The sequence below is a fragment of the Chelonia mydas genome, chromosome 1 (genome assembly GCF_015237465.2).
Source record: "Chelonia mydas isolate rCheMyd1 chromosome 1, rCheMyd1.pri.v2, whole genome shotgun sequence".
Classification (NCBI taxonomy): domain Eukaryota; kingdom Metazoa; phylum Chordata; order Testudines; family Cheloniidae; genus Chelonia; species Chelonia mydas.
This window is the reverse complement of record NC_057849.1, coordinates 157783216-157804708: the sequence shown is the minus strand read 5'-3', so window position 1 is coordinate 157804708 and position 21493 is coordinate 157783216. Positions and strand designations below refer to the sequence as shown.

At 42.5% G+C, this 21493-nt stretch overlaps 1 long non-coding RNA gene across 1 annotated transcript; it reads left to right on the top strand.

Moving 5' to 3' along the window:
• Nucleotides 1-495: 495 nt before the first annotated feature.
• On the top strand, nucleotides 496-21231 carry LOC122462150. Its single transcript, XR_006284531.1, has 3 exons — nucleotides 496-729; nucleotides 9812-9816; nucleotides 21219-21231. It is a non-coding gene; the product is annotated as an uncharacterized LOC122462150 (long non-coding RNA).
• Nucleotides 21232-21493: the final 262 nt, after the last annotated feature.

The following is a 21493-nucleotide window of genomic DNA, read 5'->3' as shown; positions in this document are numbered from 1 at the left end:
GAGGGAATCCCCACAGCTGAGCCATTCCATTTAGGTGGCAAATCTGAGAACTGTCCAGAGTGAGGTGTCAGTAGAGGAGGTTTTGGAACACAATGATAAATTAAACAGTAATACATCACTAGGGCCAGATGGTATTCACCCAAGAGTTCTGAAGTGTGAAGTTGCAGAACTACTAACTGTGGTGTGTAACCCATCACTTGAATCAGGCTCTGTACTAGATGACTGCAGTGTAACTAATGTAATGCTGACTTTTAACAAAGGCTCCAGAGGCAATCCTGGCAATTACAGGCCGGTAAGCCTAACTTACGTTCCAGGCAAATTGGTTGAAACTATAGTAAAGAACAGACTTATCAGAAACAGATGAATACGATATGTTGGAGAAGAGTCAACACAGCTTTTGTAAAGAGAAATCATGCCTCACCACTCTATTAGAATTTTTGAGTGGGTCAACAAGCATGTGGACAAGAGTAATCCAGTGGATATAGGGTACTTGAACATTCAGGAAGCCTTGACAAGGTCCCTCACCAAAGGCTCTTAAGCAAAGTAAGCAGTCATGGAGTAAGATGGAAGGTCCTTTCATGGATCAGTAACTAGTTAAAAAACAGGAGACAAAGGGTAGGAATAAATGGTCAGCTTTCATAATGGGGAGAGGTAAATTGCAGGGTCTCCCAAGGTTCTGTACTGGGACCTGTACTGTTGAACATATTTATAAATGATCTGGAAAATGGAGTGAATGATGAGATGGCAAAGTTTGGAGACTGTACAAAATTACTCAAGGGAGTTAAATTCAAAGCTGACTTCGAAGAGCTATAGAGGGATCTGACTAGGCAACAAAATGGCAGATGAAATCCAATGTTGATAAATGCAAAGTAATTCCACTGGAAAACATACTCCTAACTATACATACGCAATTAAGGGATCTAAATTAGCTGTTACCACTCAAGAAAGATCTTGGGCTCATCATGGTTCATTGTCTGAAAACATTGCTGTATGTACAGCAGCACTCAAAAAAAGCTCACAGAATGTTAGCAACCTGTAGGAAAGGGATAGATAATATGACAGATAATATCATAATGCCACTATATAAATCCCTGGTATGCCCACACCTAGAATAGTGCATGCAGTTCTGGTTTCCCCATCTCAAATGAGATGTATTAGAACTGGAAAAGATGCAGAGAAGGGCAATAAAATGGTTGGGGTGTGGAACAGCGTCTGTACAAGGAGAGATTAAAAAGACTGGAACTGTTCAGCATAGTAAAGAAACAACAAACAGGGGGGCGGGGTGGGACTATGATAGAGGTCTATAGAATCATGACTGGTGTGGAGAAAGTGAATAAGTGAATAAGGAAGGGTTGTTTACCCCTTCACATAACACAAGAAACTCAATGAAAGTAATAGGCAGCAGGTTTAAAACAAACATAATAAAGTAATTCTTTATACAATGCACGGTCCACATGTAGAACTCGTTGCCAGGGGATGTTGTGAAGGCCAAAAGTGTAACTAGGTTAAAAAAAAGGAATTAGCTAAGTTCATGGAGGATAGGTCTATTAATGGCTATTAGCCAAGATGGTCAGGAACCCAACCCCATACTCTGGGTGTCCCTAAACCTCCAACTGCCAGAAGCTGGGACTGGACAACAAGGGATGGATCACTCAAAATTGCCCTGTTCTGTTTATTCCATCTGAAGCATCTGACACTGGCCACTGTTAGAAGACAGATGGCTAGCTGGACCATTGGTCTGACCCAATCTGACCATTCTTAAACATGGCTTTCTTGGGGACTATTTAGTCCATAGGATTTTATCTGAGAGCAGGTCTACACTTGAAACACTGCAGCGGTGTAACTGCACTGGTGCAGCTGCGCCACTTTCACACTTCAGTGAAGACACTACCTATGCCAACGGGAGGTCTTCTTCCATCAGCAGAGGTACTCCTATGTCGGCGTGAGATGCTCTCCTGTCGACATAGCTCTGTCTGCCCCAGGAGTTTATCTGGAATAACTGCATCACTCAGGGGTGTGAATTTTTTACACTGCTGAGCAACGTAGTTATACTGACCTAATTTCCTAGTGTAGACCTGGCCTGAGTAAGGATTGATAAAATGGGGCCAAAACTAAGTAAAGACTACAGAATTTAGCCACTAAATATGCAGGGCCTGATCCTCAGTTAGTGTAAATTGGCAGAGCTTGTGGAGGATGAGCAGAGGATCTGACCCAATAATGTGATGATAATGCAAACATATAGCTGACTTTAGTCACTGTTTTTTAATCAGGCTACACATTTCAGCAGGATTTCTTTTAAAACTATTCGTGTGGACATTTTAAATCTGGACTATGAGGTAATTTTATTCCATCCACTTGGAGTTACCACTTGTTTTTCAGTTTGAGAAACACAGTTCCCTCTAGACTGGTTAGCCAGGTTTGTATGCACCTTTCTGCTTGCAAACCTGCATAACAATACTAAGGTACAAGGAATTTTCAGCATGTTTGGAAACAGATTTGAAAGCAAGGGATCAATCTCATTTACAAACACCGTAGAAACCTGTTAATGTGTTGATACCACATATGGTGCAAAATCATCTAAAGCAAGTTTACATTTTGGAGCATTTCATAAGGCCCTGTGAAAGATAATATAACAATACCTCAGAGCCCACATGGACTTGCATGCCACATACACAGTGTGGCATTTGAGCTCAGCTTCAGACCAGGAATATTCTTGAATAGTATCAGTATAGAGCCTCCGTCTAGTTTTGAATCAAGTTTAGTGTGAATTTTATCAGTCTTTGCTTAAGGAAATACTTGCCTGCAAGATGCATCCGATGAAGTGAGCTGTAGCTCACGAAAGTTTATGCTCAAATAAATTGGTTAGTCTCTAAGGTGCCACAAGTACTCCTTTTCTTTTTGCCTGCAAGCCTGATTTTTCCTTTTTCATAATTAAACCTAAATAAATTAAGGGGCAGCAAAAAAAGAAAGCATGAATAAACAAATCCTTCATAACAAACACTGAGCACCAGTGATAAAGAAAGGAGTTTTTGGAAGAGTAACTCCCAGAAAAAGAGTCCCAAAATTAGTAAAAAGACTAAGGAGTCTTCCTCCCCCACCTTGTGTGCAGCCTATGTAAAGGCCTGGTAAAATTGCAAACCCTGTGATCAGAGGTGTGCAAGGGTTGCTTGATCCACACTTTTCATGGGGTACATAGAATCCCAGGATGGGGCTGGGAAGAGGCATGGTTCTGCCTCTCTTTTGCATTGATAAATAGAGTCAGCAGGCCATTCAAGGAAGAGCAACAGGTACCCCGCAAAGGGGTGTTGTGTAGGGGGCACATTCTCTGTGTGCCCCAGGAAGCTCTGGGAAGCCGCCTTCCCCCTCAAGGCAGAATGCTTCCCAGTGCTCTCCCTGGGGCTATTCAGTGTAGCACCACCCCCGACACAAGGCTGTGCCTGTATGTCGCAATCAAGACCTTAAATGGTAAGTGTTACCAGCAATGGCCATTTTTGTAAGCAATAAAGTGACCGCATTAAATAGGAAGGAAGTTAGACAATGATTCCCCTTGCTTAGGTACAAGTTGACAACATCAAAAGGATTAGTAATTAGAAAGATGGCAACGTTTTCCTGACTTCCCTTGAGACATTATTTCCTCTTTTTAAACAGCTTACTCTGTGTTGTTATAAAGTATCATTTTGTCAGACTCTAAAAATATTTCTGATCTGGTTAAAAAAACCCTGCTAGTCATCTCCCTGTAGGTTTATTCAGTTGAGAAACAAAGCCCCCCATTCAACAAATCACTTAGACACATGCTCAAAATTAAGTATTGAAGTCAATAGGACTTATGCATGGTGCTTAAGTGCTTTGCTGAACTGGGTTTTAATGCAAAACATTGAAGAGAATGATCCAAATTCAGGAACTGCGTAACCAAGAGCAGAATTTGGCATGAGCACGTTAACGTTTTTGGAAATACAAAATTTCAGATCTTGCAATAAATAATTTAACTAGCATTGCCTTTTGTATAAAAGTCTCTAAGTCCAAGAGAAAAGAAGGTTTTATAATGAACCTTTTCAAGTCTCTAAAAATGGAGTGTTTTATAGCACTGAGTTAGTGATACATATGGTACAGTGACTGTGGAACCTATCCACAACTCCCCATTACACAGGCAAAAAATGCCACTGAACGTAAAGGATGCTAGTCCAACTAAGGAGGATGTAGATAAAGAACAAAAAGGTTCAGTTTTGGGAGATTCTTTAAAACCTGTTTCAGAGGAGCAGCCGTGTTAGTCTGTAGCCGCAAAAAGAACAGGAGGACTTGTGGCACCTTAGAGACGAACAAATTTATTTGAGCATAAGCTTTCGTGAGCTACAGCCCACTTCATCGGATGCATTCAGTGGAAAATACCGGCATTTTCCACTGAATGCATCCGATGAAGTGAGCTGTAGCTCACGAAAGCTGATGCTCAAATAAATTTGTTAGTCTCTAAGGTGCCACAAGTCCTCCTTTTTTTAAAAAACCTGTGCAATACTCCAGATCTTTCTCCTATTCTCTCTCTCTCCTTGAGTTCTAGTCCCAGTGGTAGTTTGTAAACTCATGATGACAAAGAGGTGCATTCCCAGAGTGTGGGTGTTAGATTCCATCACACCTTCCTTGAAAGTTTTAGGAAGCTTGTTAAGCCTACAGGGAGGGATAAAGAACATGAGATATCTTGCCATGTTGTATCTTGCACACAGATCTAAGGCAAGCACTAACAGTAGCACTAAGGGCATGGCTACACTTGCGAGTTAGAACACATTAAAGCAGCCCTGGGCGCCCTAAATCATGACGCGTCCACACTGGCAAGGCACGTAGGGCACCCGGACTCTGCAGCTGGAGCGCTCCCGGTAATCCACCTCGACGAGAAGCATAATGCTTGCTGCGCCCCGGCTGGAACGCCCCAGCGCCAGTTTGGATGCCCTTGTCTATTAATGCCCCCTGATTGTCCCCCAGAAGTGTCCCACAATGCCTGTTCTAGACACTCTGGTCATCACTTTGAAATCTACTGCCCTGCCCTCAGGTGACCAACCATCAGACCTGCCATTTAAATTCTCTGGGAATTTTGAAAATCCCCTTCCTGTTTGCTCAACCAGGCATGGAGTGCTCTCAGAGAATCTTTCCAGGCGACCATGCCTCCACGTGCCAGCCGATCCCCAGTATGGAGCAATGGCGAGGGGCTGGACCTTATCAGTGTTTGAGGGGAGGAAGCTGTCCAGTCCCAGCTGTGCTCCAGCCGTAGGAATTACGATACCTTCAGGCAGATATCAAGGGACATGATGGAAAGGGGCCATGACCGGGACGCACTGCAGTGTAGGGTTAAAGTGAAGGAGCTGTGGGATACCTACCACAAAGCCCATGAGGCAAACAGCTGCTCCGGTGCTGCCCCTGTGACCTGCCGTTTCCACAAAGAGCTGGATGCGATACTTGGGGGCGACCCCGCCTCCATTCCGAGTACCACCATGGACAATTCAGAGCTCAGTTCAACAAGGCAGGAGGAGGAGGAGGAAAGTGGAAGCGAGGGTGCTGAGGAGGAAGACACCCCAGAATCCCTAGATGCATGCAGCCAGGAACTGTTTTCAAGCCAGGAGGAAGGTAGCCAGTCACAGTGGCCGGTGCTTGGGGAAGAACAAACATCAGAGGACGTGCCCAGTAAGCGGCTTTTATTTTGGGAAGGAAGTTATTCGGTGCGGGCTCTTGGGGCGAGGAGGGTTAGGGCTGCATGCATGCCTAGATGCAGAATAGGGCGTTGATGTGCTCTCTCACATTGTGGTAATCAACCTCGGTGACCTCTTCAAAGGTCTCATGCAGAAGCTGGGCAATCCGCTTTCACAGGTTCCTTGGCAGAGCTACTGGGGTCCTAGTCCCAGTCAGGCTAACATGTCCATGCCACTGCCGTGAGGGGCGGGGGGACCATTGCTGGACACAGGCAAGCTGCATATGGGCCAGGGCGGAAGCCGCATTGCAGTAGAAGACCCTCCCTTGCTTCCCAGGTCACCTTCAGCAGCGAGATATCTTCCAGGACGAACTCATCTTGTGGTAAATGTGGGGACAGTGTTCCATATAGGGGCCCCTGCAGCTGTTGGCTCTCCCCAAGGCACAGAATCCTAGAGGACAGTATGGCCATGAAACAATCAGTCCCCTTTTCCCCTGTGCTTACTCACCATTTGGGGGCTCCTGTGGGTTATGTGCGCTCACTTTGGGATGGGCAATTTCTGCTATTGTGTAGACTGCGCTTGTCTACTTTAAGTACGGCCAAATCATTGCTCTGTCTGGTGTGAACAATGCTGCCTCTGTTAAGTGTTGCATTTTGGCTTTACAGATGCAACCTTGAGATCTCAGCCATCCATGTTATCACCGGCCAAAAGACTCCAAAGAATTCAGAAGAGGCCACGTAGAAGCAAAGAGGACATGCTGCATGAAGTAATGCAGCAGTCCCTTAATGAACATCAAAAAGCACAGGAGTGGCGGGAGAGTGACAGGAGGGTCCGCCAGCAGAATGCGGATCACTGGCACCAAAGCATGGAGCGGCTGCTAAGCATTATGGAGCGCCAAGCGGACTTGATACAGGCGCTCGTAGCAATGCAGGCAGAGCACTTCAGCGCCTGCCCGCCCCCATCCCTGCAGCCCTTGTCCCAAAACTCTTTCCCTTGTGCCCCCATGTCACCTCCAACCCACTTTCCCCAACATCCGGGTTCTTATCACCACCAGCTGCCTCCAACACCTGTAGCTTCACCACCCCGCCCTGCAAACTACGACCCTTACCCAGTGCACTCAGCCCCCATCACCATGCAGTATAGCCATCCTGAAGTGCAGCATTCATTGCACAGCACTCCAGACAGGAAGGCTGAATATGATAACAGGACATATGCAAATCTGTGATTGTCCCGTTCCCCACCCCACCCCCTTGCCCTTTCTGTTTCCCAAGCAGTTGTGTTTCTTTTCAATAAATGGATTTTTTGGCTTTGAAAACATTCTTTATTATTGCATGAAGTAAAAGATACCTTAGCCCAGGAAAAAAACAGGCACTGCAAGTCAGTGTAGCAAACATAGATTCCTACTAACATTGGAACCACTGCACTTCACTCCCGTGCAGGGCACCAAACATTACTAGAGGCTTTCAGCCTCAAATTGCTCCCTCAAGGCATCCCTAATCCTTGCAGCCCCACGCGGGGCCCCTCTAATAGCCCTGCTCTCTGGCTGTTCAAATTCAGCCTCCAGGGGTTGAACCTCTGAGGTCCATGACTGAGTGAATCTTTCACCCTTCCCTTCACAAATGTTATGGACGGTACAGCACGCGGATATAACCGCGGGGATGTTGTCATCGGCCAGGTCCAGTTTCCCATCCAGAGAGTGCCAGTGGCCCTTTAAATGGCCAAAAGCACACTCCACAGTCATTCTGCACCAGCTCAGCCTGTTGTTGAACTGCTCCTTGCTGCTGTCAAGGCTCCCTGTGTAGGGTTTCATGAGCCACAGCATTAAAGGGTAAGCGGGGTCTCCAAGGATCACAATGGGCATTTCGACTTCCCCTGCAGTGATCTTCAGGTCTGGGAAGAAAGTCCCAGCTTGCAGCTTCCTGAACAGGCCAGCATTCCGAAAGATGCGTGCGTCATTCACCTTTCCGGACCAGCCTGCGTTAATGTCAATAAAACGCCCATGGTGATCCACAAGAGCCTGGAGAACCATAGAGAAATACCCTTTTCCGATTAATGTACTTGGTGGGCTGGTGCCAGAATTGGAATATGCATGCCATCTATCGCCCCTCCGCAGTTAGGGAAACCCATTTGAGCAAAGCCATCCACAATGTCATGCACGTTACCCAGAGTCACGGTTCTTCTGAGCAGGATGCGATTAGTGGCCCTGCAAACTTGTATCAACACTATTCCAACGGTCGACTTTTCCACTCCAAACTGGTTAGCGACCGATCGGTAGCTGTCTGGAGTTGCCAGCTTCCAGACTGCAATAGCCACCCACTTCTCCGCCGGCAGGGCAGCTCTCAATCTCATGTCCTTGCGCCGCAGGGTGGGGGCAAGCTCCTCACACAGTCCCATGAAAGTGGCTTTTCTCATCCGAAAGTTCTGCAGCCACTGCTCGTCATCCCAGACTTGCATGACGATGTGATCCCACCACTCGGTGCTTGTTTCCCGAGCCCAGAAGTGTCATTCCACTGCTGTGAGTATGTCCGTGAATGCCACAAGCAATCTCGTGTCATATGCGTTATGCAAGTCGACACCATCGTTGGACTCCTCACTATCAGTTTGTAGCTTAAGGAATAACTCGACTGCCATTCGTGACGTGCTGGCGAGACTCGTCAGCATGTTCCTCAGCAGTTCAGGATCCATTCCCGCAGACCAAAAGGGAAGACAGAGCGCGCAGTACAAAAAACTTTGAAAGATGGCGCCAAATGTGGACGGAAGCACAGGGATTGCTGGGATGCAAAGCGATGCATCATGGGGCATTGGGACAGGACCCAGAATGCCCCGCACCCTTCCACCCCCTTCCCACAAGCCACAGCGCCAGAATGGGAAGAGGAGCTCTGTGGGATAGCTGCCCATAATGCACCGCTCCCAATGCCGCTGCAAGTGACGCAACTGTGGCCACGCCAGTGCGCTTGCAGCTGACAGTGTGAACACACGGCAGTGCTTTCCCTACTGCGCTCTCCGAGGGCTGGTTTAACTCAAAGCACTCTACATGTGCAAGTGTAGCCGTGCCCTAACAGTAGTACAATAGCTGCGAGTGAAATAAGAGCTGTTACACTCTGTAGAGAGCTAGTAGATAAATTAAGGATTATAAACCAAAGTTATGGAAACTAAAAGTGGGAAGTGTCCTGCTAGGTTTGGGGATTCTTGCTGGTACACTGAATTCTTATTTATGTATTCTGAACAATGGAAACTCCCTATACAGAGGGGTCAATACTGGAACCACTTATCTGCCACTTATCTCCTTCCCTGAATGTTAGAGGTTTGAATAAAAAGAGGTTCAGATTTGCACCTCCTCAGTTAATTGATCTGATCTTTACAAAATTAAATACCAAACTGATATTTTGTCCAGCTCTATCTAGAAAATTAGCGATTTATTCTTCCATATTTTTGAGAAGCTACATTACAGCTAATCTGACTAATTACCTTAATTATTCAGGTCCCTATTTTAAATGCAAGTCTTTCAGCATACTGTTGGTGGCTTTAATTAATCTTAATTATGCACGTCACATTCCAGATACATAATTTTCATGAATGATAGATGAATGAGTAAGGATAGGAATTCAGATCACTAAATACAAGTTCAGATTTTAATTTCAATTAAATAAGTTTGCACCCCACATTTAAGGTAGCATAATAGTCATTTCTATAAATAATAGTATGTAGAGAAGGAGGAGTTGATGACTGATAGTGGAGAACCAGTGATTAAGAATGACTCCAATATTGTTCACTGTTCCCTAGAGATGTGTGGGTATTAACATTAAAAATGACCACTTCAACCAACTGCTTCAGTGCATGTTGCCAAATATTTGTCTTATCTCCATAGCTCCTCTTTGGAAGTATCTTTAAAAGGATACATCTGGGTGTGGCATCAGAATGTTGGCCAACAGCAAAACAACATCCACTAATAACATTTTGCAGAACTGATCTCTATTATTCACTCACCAAAAGGCACACTTGGTATATTTTGACATCAAAACAGTTAAATAAAAATAAAAATTGCAATAATATAAACACGCCACATTACATATAATGTTCAGTACCCAGCTCACTAAACTGGAGTTTATTTTGGCTGAAAAGACACTGAACTGATTTAGATAAAGTGGCCTCAAATTTTGTTCTTTACGTTTTTTGTCACGTGAACAAGGGCTACAGTGTGGTCTAATCCTTCAGCTGGCTATTTCTCTCCCATCTTGACCACTGCAACTTTTTTCCTGGCCTTCCTGATACCCACCTTGCCCCATTCAGAGCCATTCAAAACACTGCTGCTAAAATCATCTTCCTGGCTTGTCACTTTGGCCCCTCTCTTCAAAACTATCCATCGCATCAAACACAGACTTTTGCTCCTTACTAGGACCTGGTCTTCACTTGGCCCCTCTCTTCAAAACTATCCATCGCATCAAACACAGACTTTTGCTCCTTACTAGGACCTGGTCTTCTACAGTTTAGTCCTTCCCTACCTATCTGCTCAACCCCAGTTCTGCTCCATCTATACTGCCCAAATGCTCACAGATACTTAGGCACCTAACTCATACTGATTTCAGTGGGAGTCAAGTGCCTGAATGCCTTCTCAAGCATCTTTGTGCCTTCTTCCTTATGCAAATCAGTGGTCACAGCAAGCTAGCTGCCTAACCATTGTCAAGCTTTTTGTAGGTGTCATGGCAGAGAAAAATTTTAGGGAGGGATTTGAAGGAGGACAATGATAATAGTGAGATGAATGGCCTGTCGAAATTCATTAATCCTTCCTCTTTGTAGTATATAATTCCTGGTTTGAAAACTACAAGTTAGGCACACAGCATATCCAATCAACCTGGCGTTCCATTGCTGTTACCATCATCAGCTCTTCCCAGTCAGTCCCTTGTCTACTACACCTGCCTGTTCCATCTTGTCAAACTAAATTGAGAAAATCTTTGGGGCAAGGACTGACTCTTACTCTGTTTATGTAGCATCCAACACCCTGAGACCTGATTCTTATTGGGAACCTGGAAACTCATGTAATACAAATCATCATCATCATCATCCATCTAACCACCGGATGAATCATAGAATCATAGGACTGGAAGGGACCTCGAGAGGCCATCTAGTCCAGTCCCCTGCACTCAAGGCAGGACTAGGTATTATCTAGACCAGGGGTTCTCAAACTGCGAAGCTGTCTGTCTGTCTGCGAAGCTGTCTGTCGCGAGCTGTCAGACTCCACTCCAAACTTTGCTTTGCCTCCAGCATTTATAATGGTGTTAAGTGTATTTAAAACTGTTTTTAATTTATAAGGGGGGTTGCACTCAGAGGCTTGCTATGTGAAAGGGGTCACCAGTACAAAAGTTTGAGAACCACTGGTCTAGACCATTCCTGACAGGTGTTTGTCCAACCTGCTCTTAAAAATCCCCAATGATGGAGATTCCACAACCTCTCTAGGCAATTTATTCCAGTGCTTAACCACCCTGACAGTTAGGAAGTTTTTGCTAATGTCCAACCTAAACTGCCCTTGCTGCAATTTAAGCCCATTGCTTCTTGTCCTATCTTCAGAGGTTAAGAAGAACAATTTTTCTCCCTCCTCCTTGTAACAACCTTTTACGTACTTGAAAGTGTTATCATGTCCCCTCTCAGTCTTCTCTTCTCCAGAGTAAACAAACCCAATTTTTTCAATCTTCCCTCATAGGTCATGTTTTTTAGACCTTTAGTCATTTTTGTTGCTGTTCTCTGGACTTTCTCCAATTTGTCCACATCTTTCCTGAAATGAAGACAGTAATAAGCCACATTAGACAATGTGATTGCCACTGTTTATAAGATAGGGTTAGGGAATTTAGTGTTGATGAAAGTTGCTAGATTTCAAATGCTCTAGGCTGTATTTATTTTAGGGTTTTATATTTATAAATCTGTGCCCATCCAATGCTCAGAATTTATAAAATACAGATGTAAACTCAAACAGGCCCACTTTCTGATAAATCCTCCCAAGTAAAAAACAAACAAAAAAACTCCCTAAAACATGCTCAGTCCCATCCCAGAGAATGCCTGGGAAATAGATAAAATTTGCCGTGAACCCCGAAGTCCTAGAAACATAGGTTCTGTTGAAGTGGGGAGAGGAGCAGGTTCTATAGGGCAGGACTCTCAGTGAAAACACTACCACCAGTCCCCTTCTGTTTAAACCTATAACGAAGTCCCCTAATCATTCACAGATCAATTATGGTACAATAAGGGGTAATGCAAGTGATAAATAATATGCATTTAAAACAAAGATAACAGAGCTGACTGCTCTCTAGAGACAGATGAGTGCCCAGTCTCCATGCTCTTTCAGCCCTGACCTTCCTGCCAAGACTTGACCAACATGGGTACCAACTGCGGTGGCCAGTTGCCAAATAGGTGCCAGTGTGAAATCACCAACTCGTTTCACATTAGCCAGTGAATAGCCTACAGATGATAACAATTTCCAGACACTTCAAATCCAAACCAGATTAATGCAGGTATGTTCTGCATCCTATTATCAACAGTGAGTCATCCAGTTCCACCACGGTCAGGACATTACTTATGCGTGTAAGTGATTCATTATTCTGCTCATCCCAGCAATATTGCTCCCGGTAAGTTATGCAAAACAAACATAAACACAAAACCTTCCCCTCATCTCTCAAAAAATATTACCAAGAAACTTTGCTGTCTCAGTCTAAGGAGTCTTCATACACTGATTAGCTCCAAGTGTGTGTATGAGATGTGAAAGGGGATGGGAACAGAGAAAGGAAATATCCTTAGAATACTCAAAATGCCGAAAGGAGTCAAGTGCATGGTCATTTAAGCCCTCTTCGCCTCTGTCTCAGTAGCTGAACTCTCCACTGGAGTGTGAAAGCAAACAGTATGCAGAGGCACAAAAAAAATCAGGGAAGCTTTTCGAGTCAAAATGTGTGCTGTTGGAGGCAGCTGTATTTATGATTTACAGCGCATTTTAACCTGTCTTTTCTCACTGTAGTGTATTCTGCACAAAAGCCAATCCTCTCACTGTCTAGGGCTGATCGTTATCTCCTCTGTGTGGGTGTCCAACAGGTTCCTTTTAGAACACACCTTTTAAGCAACTATGTTTAGTTAGAAGGCCTCTATTTTGGCATGTCTCGCAATGGTAGAAATTGAAAGGTCTGCCAGTAGGAGGGATGGCCTTAGTGGGAATTCTGAGGAGACTGGGTGGGGCAGCCGATGGTGTGAATGTGAGATAGGATATTTTAATAGATAGCTACCAACAGTTTTGCTATTTGAGCACATCCACCAGGTCATTGGAGTGGTGGCCCCTACAGTCTCACAGGGGCTGGTAGTCTCACACTGGAATGGTGGCCCCTGCATGCAATTGGCATTGGTTTCCAGAATTACTGGAACTGACAAAGAGTGTAAGCTGCTGCAAGGGTGTAGAAGGGATTTAAAGAAGGAAAGATCAAAATCTCCATATTTTGAATTTTATATTTGGTTGAGCAGAAAACAAGACATTGTTTGTTCTTCTCAGACCACAGATCAGCTCAGGACAGTTGGATTCTCCCTTGTATACCTGGCAAGTTTGAAAGTGATACAAGTCTCCATAATAAAGCCCGTGGAAGTCAGTGGAGTTGCTTTCGCTTTCCTCTTCTCTGAACTTGGCTCAAAAGATTATCCATATATGTTAAAGCATAATATTTCCAAAGCATAGATTCCATATATGAATCAAATTAGAGATATAAAGTGTGTACTGATTGCTAAAGTAACACAGATCATTAGTGAAAAGGAATGATGAATTTAGAAGTTACAGCAGAATGCATAAGGAATATTAATTAAAAACATTTTTGTACTCATCCCAGCTTTTCTATAAATCTGTCAGATTAATAATGTAGGTTATATTGGAACAATAAAAAAACAGCAGTTTTACACTGTGGTAACAGTAGTGAATTAGCAAAGTTATTTTCACAGGAATCCAGCATTTTCAGATGCTGGGTGAAAGCACACATGCACTAAATTGCAAATGTTGCTTATTCCCAAAGGGCCAGATTATGACCGCTTTACCTACACCAGTGAGCAGTTCCTTATAGTACAAGTCCCAGTGAAGGCAATGGGACTGCTCAGTTGAGTAATTGCTCATACCGGTGCAAGGAGTAAGAAGGCCAAAGTCTGGGACAAAAGGTGAAGTTCATCCTGGTGTGGAGAGTCAACACCCTGCCCCCCATAGATGCTACACTGAATCAGCCTGCTGAGCGGCTGCACAGGGGCTGTACCGCAAGAAGAATCTTCACTTGCCAGCCTACACCCCTGGGAATTTTTAGACACAATGTATTTTTCATTAGAAAAATGCTGATTTGTTGAAAACTGTTCACAGGCAGGAGCTGGTTTGGATCGATTTCCAAAAAATTTTGAAACAAGGTTAAAAATTGTCAAAACATCCCACTTTGAAATGAAAATGTTCTGTTTTGGTCAAAATGACTTTTAATTTCCACATTTCTAGTTTTAAAATGTAGGTTTTTTTTAAATGATTGAAATCAAAATGAAGTGTTTCAGTTGACATGATGCAATTGTTTTTCCTCTCCAGATTTTCAGTTAACAAAATTTTTTGAAATTTCAGCTTTTCATCCTGATTCAGGATAGGAATTTTTAATACAAAAAACAAACAAAAAACACTGAAAATTCTTGCAGGACAGGAACAGGAGGCCACATTGTGGGTAGGCCAGGGAACTGACCAGTGGGAAGCGTTGTGGATCAGTGTTTACGGTGGCCCTAGTACTTGGTGCAACCAAAACACTGGGACTGTGAATGCTATTCAAGCCATAAACTGGAAGATTAGCCATGGAGGAGGCATTGCCGGCAGTGGACTGTAATGTAGTCCTACACATTGGCCCTGTTGGGTATGGTGGTGGATTTCACCTTCCCCACTGACCTACGATCCACCCAAAAGAAGCCCAAGTATTTAGGCTCTACATACGTGGAGTGAATTTCACTCAAGTAGATCAATGGCTGGGTCAAGTGACAGTGGTAGTTTTTGCTTCATAAATAATACTCTTAAATTGTTCTGTGACCTGGCTTATCAAGTTCATTGTCTACAAATGTTTAAAAAAGCCATCATCTCCATTTTTCTACTTCATTTGCTGTTTGCACCCGGATATTCTTCAATGAATCCTAAATGATACACCTTGAGCAATGTTTTGTCTGTCTGAATTCCGATAAGCACAGGACAGGATGACTAATAAGAGCATGTAATACCTGAAGAATGTGAGCGATTCATTGTTAGTAACTGATAAGAGATATGGTCATTGCACCTGCCCTGTTTAAAAAAGTGTTGGAAAAATAGAACAATCGCTGCTTACAGTTGTATAAAAATGGCTTTGTCTTGTCAGTGTTCTGGAATACATATGGGTGTAGATATTAAAGTTTCTCTGGTATAAAAATGATTAATTTGACATTATGACTTTAGGGCTGCAGAAGCAAACAAAAAGGCAGAAGATGCTGCTTAGACAAAATACATGCCTCATTGAAGAGATGGCTGTTAGCAAACGGTAGACAATTTTCCAAGTACAGTGTACCCATCTACGCATCAGGCCTGCTACTATCTTTAGCTTGCCAAGTATTTCTGTGAGATTTAGCTCAAATTCTTTAGACAGCAGGACCTAAATTGTTCTCTATGTAGGAAATATCCCATGCAGGAAACTGGAGATTTAAAATAGAACTGAAGTGGTATGTAGATAGGCTGACCAGACAGCAAATCTGAAAAATCGGGACGGGGGAGGGGGGTAATAAGAGCCTATATAAGAAAAAGACCCCAAAATCGGGACTGTCCCTATAAAATCAGAACATCTGGTCACCCTATGTGTAGACCTCATGCTAACCCTCTGCACAGTGATGAATTTCACCAACACGTGGCTTACATCCTGGCAGCCCTAGCTTATCTGAGTTCAGAGAGCCCATAGAGCAGCCTGCCTCTGAATGTATTTATGTGCAGGTCAAAATAGTCAAACAACTTCCCCCACAATGCTGGTACTGGGAACCATGTGTCTTCTGGGTGACTATGTGTAGCACCTGCCAGAATTTGAGCCATAATGTGAAGCATGGTGTGTGAATATAACAAATGTTTATTTTTCCTTAACTACAATAGGGAGCAGATTCTCCACTGCTGCTGGGTTGCACATTAAGGCACAGAAAAAACAGGAGTACTTGTGGCACCTTAGAGACTAACAAATTTATTTGAGCATAAGCTTTCTTGGGCTACAGCCCACTTCATCGGATGCATAGAATGGAACATATAATAATAATATATATATACACACACATACAGATAAGTTGGAAGTTACCATACAAACTGTGAGAGGCTAATTAGTTAGATGAGCTATTATCAGCAGGAGAAATTTTTTATTTTTTAGTAATGTATATCTTACTATATGTTCCATTCTATGCATCCGATGAAGTGGGCTGTAGCCCACGAAAGCTTATGCTCTAATAAATTTGTTAGTCTCTAAGGTGCCACAAGTACTCATGTTCTTTTTGCGGATACAGACTAACATGGCTGCTACTCTGAAACCAGTAGTTAAAGGATATAGGTAAGGCAGAGTTTCTGAAGTGGCATCCAGTGACAAAACCTCTCACTTTCCCAGAATGCTGTAGCTTGCACAACAAGAAGCAAGCCTGGTATCAGGGGCTTTTTGATTTTGTATTTTAGAATGCCTTCCTAAACATATCTGGGGCAAAAGCAGCAACAGAGTACCAACAGCAATTACGGTAACCTTAAAAAAGGTGAAAATCCAAATATGGAAAAAGTGTATAGATTAAACCATGGACACTATTTACTGGTGAAGGAATCATTCAACTGTGCACATCAATAGAAACCTAATTAACTTTGGTGACGAGATCACGTTAGTTATAAAAGTCTGGGACAACAGCATGGTAAGTCTGTACAGAGGAAAGGCTAAACTTATAACAGAAAGGTAAGCTTATAAAAGAAATGAGCAGTATGTAAAATGCAAACAATAAAAGATATAAAACCTTTCAGTTGCTAAAGGAAATTTCAAAAGACACAATCTATTGGAAAACAAGAGATCCAAAATCCAAAAACCAGTGAATGCCCTCTTCAGTTTCTGGACAAATTTGACCTTCAAAATATTAACATATGCTTTTTATTTTATGCCTCCAACAGCACCAAATGAAGTAAGTGTACTCTAAATAGTTTGGGCAATCTCTTAAGCAATAGCAAGGCTGAGTAGTATAATGATTAAGCTTTTGCTTTAATATGAAGAGTAAAGACTTAGTTTTTCAAATTGTATGATACATAATAAAATTCATGTGTTATGCATCTCCATCAGTCCAACTGCAAAAGTTATGCAAGTCATGCTCAGATCATTTTAATCAATTCAAAAGCCACATGAACATAAAAATCTTTGAGTTTTTTAAGTATAAATGATTGAGTTGTAAGGTTTATTTAATGATCATCAATTTTATTCAACACAAGTAGAATATATGGTGTTGATTCTTTTGTTCAAACTTGCCTAAAAAACTTTGGCATAGTATTTGCCTTTGCAGTGTTAATGCCAGTCTGCATGTATTAAGAGCAATGACACACACGAAGAAGTTACTGTACTTTATGACTCACTGAGATGTCTTTCCAGATGTTACCTTGGTCAAATTTTGTTCTTCAAATAATTTAAAGTCTCTTCTTCAGAAGGAATGGAATGCACATTGGCTTGAAAGGTAGATTCTGGGAGGGTCACTTTTCTTACTTCTACTCTAACTGTATACAACCAATCATTTGCTGGGTACCAGTTGAGTAAATGTTATGGCCTAAATTAATCTCTGCTGCAACTTTATTTAGATCATGGAGTTGATGAATTTGGCCCTTTGTTTTGTTTAAATTATAATAGAATTTAGTTTGGATGCTGATGTTTTCAAACTGAGAAAAATAAGCATTTAGCCTTTGGAGATGTTATTTCCCCAAACCCTTATGCTATGACCTTATATGTGGTGTCCTCTGTAGTTTTACTGGAAATTATCTTTAAGGTCCACACACATGTGGACTTTTTAATCCAAGATGATTCCTTTTATAACAGTACTTAACACAAATGATCCATTGAGCAAGACTGTTGCAGGTGCTGCATGGGTACTCAAAAGAGAGACAGCACAGGCCTACCGTCGATATTGTGTCCCTGAGCAGGGACTGCTGTAATTTGCAGTCTTGAGTGCAAGGACTATTCCAAGACAGTGCAGCCAGCACTGTTAGGCTCTTCAGTGGGAGGAGAGGGTGTGGTGAGAGTGGGACCATGCCTGCCCTCAGGCTTCCCTCCCCTCCCCCATGCACCCCATCGGGGAAGCTGAATCAACATGAAGGTGAGCACACGCTGCATCCTTTATAAGCATGACAGGCTTCCACCCCAGTATGTTCTCCAGAGTCCCAGGAGGAATTTTGGGGCAGTCAGCTGTAATTCATCTGGGTGCCCATTGTATGAAGCCCCTCCTCATACCTTCCCTCTCACACACCCCTTGTGATTCAAACCATAAATTCTTAGGGTCCTATTTTGCTCTGTCTTGACATCAGTGGGAGTTCTGTGCACAGAACAGGAGTCGAACATGCACTTTGAGACCAGAGAAATCAGAAGGAAATTTGATATACCCTTCTCCTTTTGAGATGTGCGGTTAAATGTAAAGTAGCCGGAGCCAAATTGATAAGAAGATTGGCCCAAATTATGCCCCCAGATAAGTATCCACAGCTTTCAGTGATATCAATGGGAGACATATAACCAAGAGAAAAATTTGACCCATTAAATGTCCCATATTTAAATACTTTGACATTTCAGCAAGTTCTTTCATTGGGAATCAAAAAGTCAGAGGGACATTCTTTAGAGTGTTTAGAAGACATTATAACAGGGAAGGGCAGGAAGCAAGCCAGAACCATCCCCCAAATCTGAGAACTCACTTCCATCCTCACTAGAAAGACAGCATATGATGACATGTACTGAGAAAAGCAATCTTTGGAAGAATTACTGGAGATTTCCCATGCAACACAAGCTTCTAGTAATTCTGACCCTAACACTTCTCTTCCCTTTCACTGTCTGGCTGTCACACCTTCCTAGTCACTTGGCAACAGTGTGAGAACTCAGCGGCAAAGAAGGTGCCAGTCTCCCACAGTGGTTTCACAATGAAGATTCTCAGTGGAGATTTCACAATGGCACTGACATTGGGATTATTCATTGACTTATGATGCACCATTCACGTGTCACTATGTTTTATAGTAAGTTAAAACAAATAAAAATGGGCAGCACCTAAGACAAGACAAAGTTGCATTAATACCAAGTGTTTCTAATCAATTCAAACCAAGTTCTGATGTAAATTTGACTGTTTCAGTTTAAAATAGCATAACATTATCTATCTGGCAGCTAAAATAGTGATGTATGCATTAGTTTTAATGGAGTTATTTAAAAGATTTTATTTTTGCATAGGATCCCAGCACAGAAACGATCAATAAAAAATGAGTAACTTCCAATCTGTCATCTTATCCTTTCTGAGAGTTGCTTCCCCTCTATTAATGGTGGCATAATTGTTCTTGTCAGTCTTATAATTAACATCGCTATCCAGCTGACATACAGTATATAATTGTTTCCCTTATGAGTTTAGCAGATGCCACCCTATTAGATCAGGACTTTCTTGTATTAAGAAATGTCATCATCAAAATCAAGCCATTTTTGTGTCTCTCTCGAAAGTGTGCCGTCATAATTTGCCTGATTTGTGCACGTTTGACAGAAGGAATCAGGTATCAAGCTCCTATCTAGAGGCTGGAGCAAAAGCTATATGGAAGATACACTATGAGGAAAGTATTAAATTCAAGAATCTAATTTTGAGGAAACTGGTCTACAAGCCATAGAGTACAGACCTCCAGAACCACAAATTGCAGGGGAGCCACTATTTAGGGGCAGCAAGTGGGGGAATTATAAAGTTGTACCACCAGCACTAAAAGAAGCTACAATTGTTAATGCCAAGAATCCTGATTTTGAGATGTGAAATCAATGTTCAAATGATGGTTTGAATTCCAGTACAGAAATCTGAACATAAAAGTAACAGCTACCAAGTTATGCTACAAATGAAAGCAAGAGTTAAACTAGAATGTGAGTTACATTAATACTCTTCTGAATCAGGGCTATAATACTTTTCATCTGCGGATATCAAATATAAGGGGATATAAGGGGATCTGCGGATATCTGCTTTATAAGGGGTTACAAAGTATCATTATTATGCACAAATTACAAATCAGGAGACTCAGAGAGATTACGTAGCTTGCCCAAAGACACACAATGGTAGAGCAATCAGTGGCATACAGCCTATGTTTCTTGATTTCCAGTCCAGTGCCTTATCTGATGGACCACTCTACCTCCTCTTGGGGAGCTCAACTTTCACTAAGAGCGAGAAACAAATGTTTTGAATGAAAAATTGTGCACAAAGTTGACACTTTAAGGCCGTTGCGTTCACTAGGGGAAGCATCTCACTTTCCAGGGCAAGCAGATTTTTCAAGTCCTGAAGAGTACTCACATGTCATGACTCTGCTATCTGCTTCTGATTCAAATTCACAAAGCTGAATAGGTACCAGTTTTAAGTATACATCTGATAATGATTTTAAATTTGCTTTTAAATGTTAAGTGATCTGAAACTATTGCAGAAGATACTATGTACAGAACCGTTGTTAAAATGAATAGAACAAGTGACATGGTTGACTTATAAGAACAAATTCTGTAAGAAAAAAACCATACAATTATTCATACTTTTTTTTTTAAGGCTTCTCTCTCATAAGTCTTTGGTGGGATAAGGGTGTTAATTAAAACCAGTGGGAAAATATTCCAAAGTGATTTCTCTTCACTATGGACTCAGAGTCTCTCTGTCCCTCTGATTTGACCAAGACAGTCTTGTGTTTATTCTGCTTTTCCCATAATAAAAATTGTTATGTCTGAAACCACCAAAGCACACATTCCCAAACCAAAGTCTCTGCCCAAATCATGGTTAACTGAAAAGGTTGTTTGAGCTGGTAGGAAAATGACAGAGTGAAAGAGACTGGCTTGGAGACAGAAGAACACAGGACAGACTGTGAGAAACTGAGCAGACAGATTCACAGGCTATGTGGAAAATTTTGAATGGCGTATGGATGACTAGAAATTGGACAGAAGATTGGATGAAGGGAATTTTTCTGCCCATACCAAAGAAGGGAAAGAGAGTGCAGTAACTATCGTATCATTTTCCTGACATCTCACATGAGCAAAGTTCTGCTCTGATCACATGAAACAAAGGATAGAAGCAGAACTAATACCACAACAACCTAGTTTCAGGGACAGCCAAGGCACATGAGTAAGTCATGACGGTCACATCACTGAAAATGAAGAGAGTATGATCATCCATTGATCATGGGCTTTGTACACTGCGCAAAAGCATACGATGCCACCCAATATGACCATCTTTGAAGGATACTCGCAGATATGGGGATTTCAAAGCAACTCAGTGAACTCATTGCAAGTCTCTACCCCCACCAACAGAACGCAGTGCAAATAGCAGTAGGTGACAGGGAGCGGTTTTCCCCTGTGCGGGGGTGTGAGACAAGGATGTATTTTGTTCCCAAGCCTCTTTAACTTATACAGAGAATTTATTATGAGACAAGCCTTGGAAGATTTAACAAAGTGGAAGGAGCTGAGATCTCCATAGGCGGACACCTCTTAACCAACCACAGATACGCAGATGAAACACTCTTTGCTACAACCACGGATGCAATGCAACAAAAACTGGAGTCTGTAAAAACAGTTACTGAGGAATATTCCTGAATGTGATGA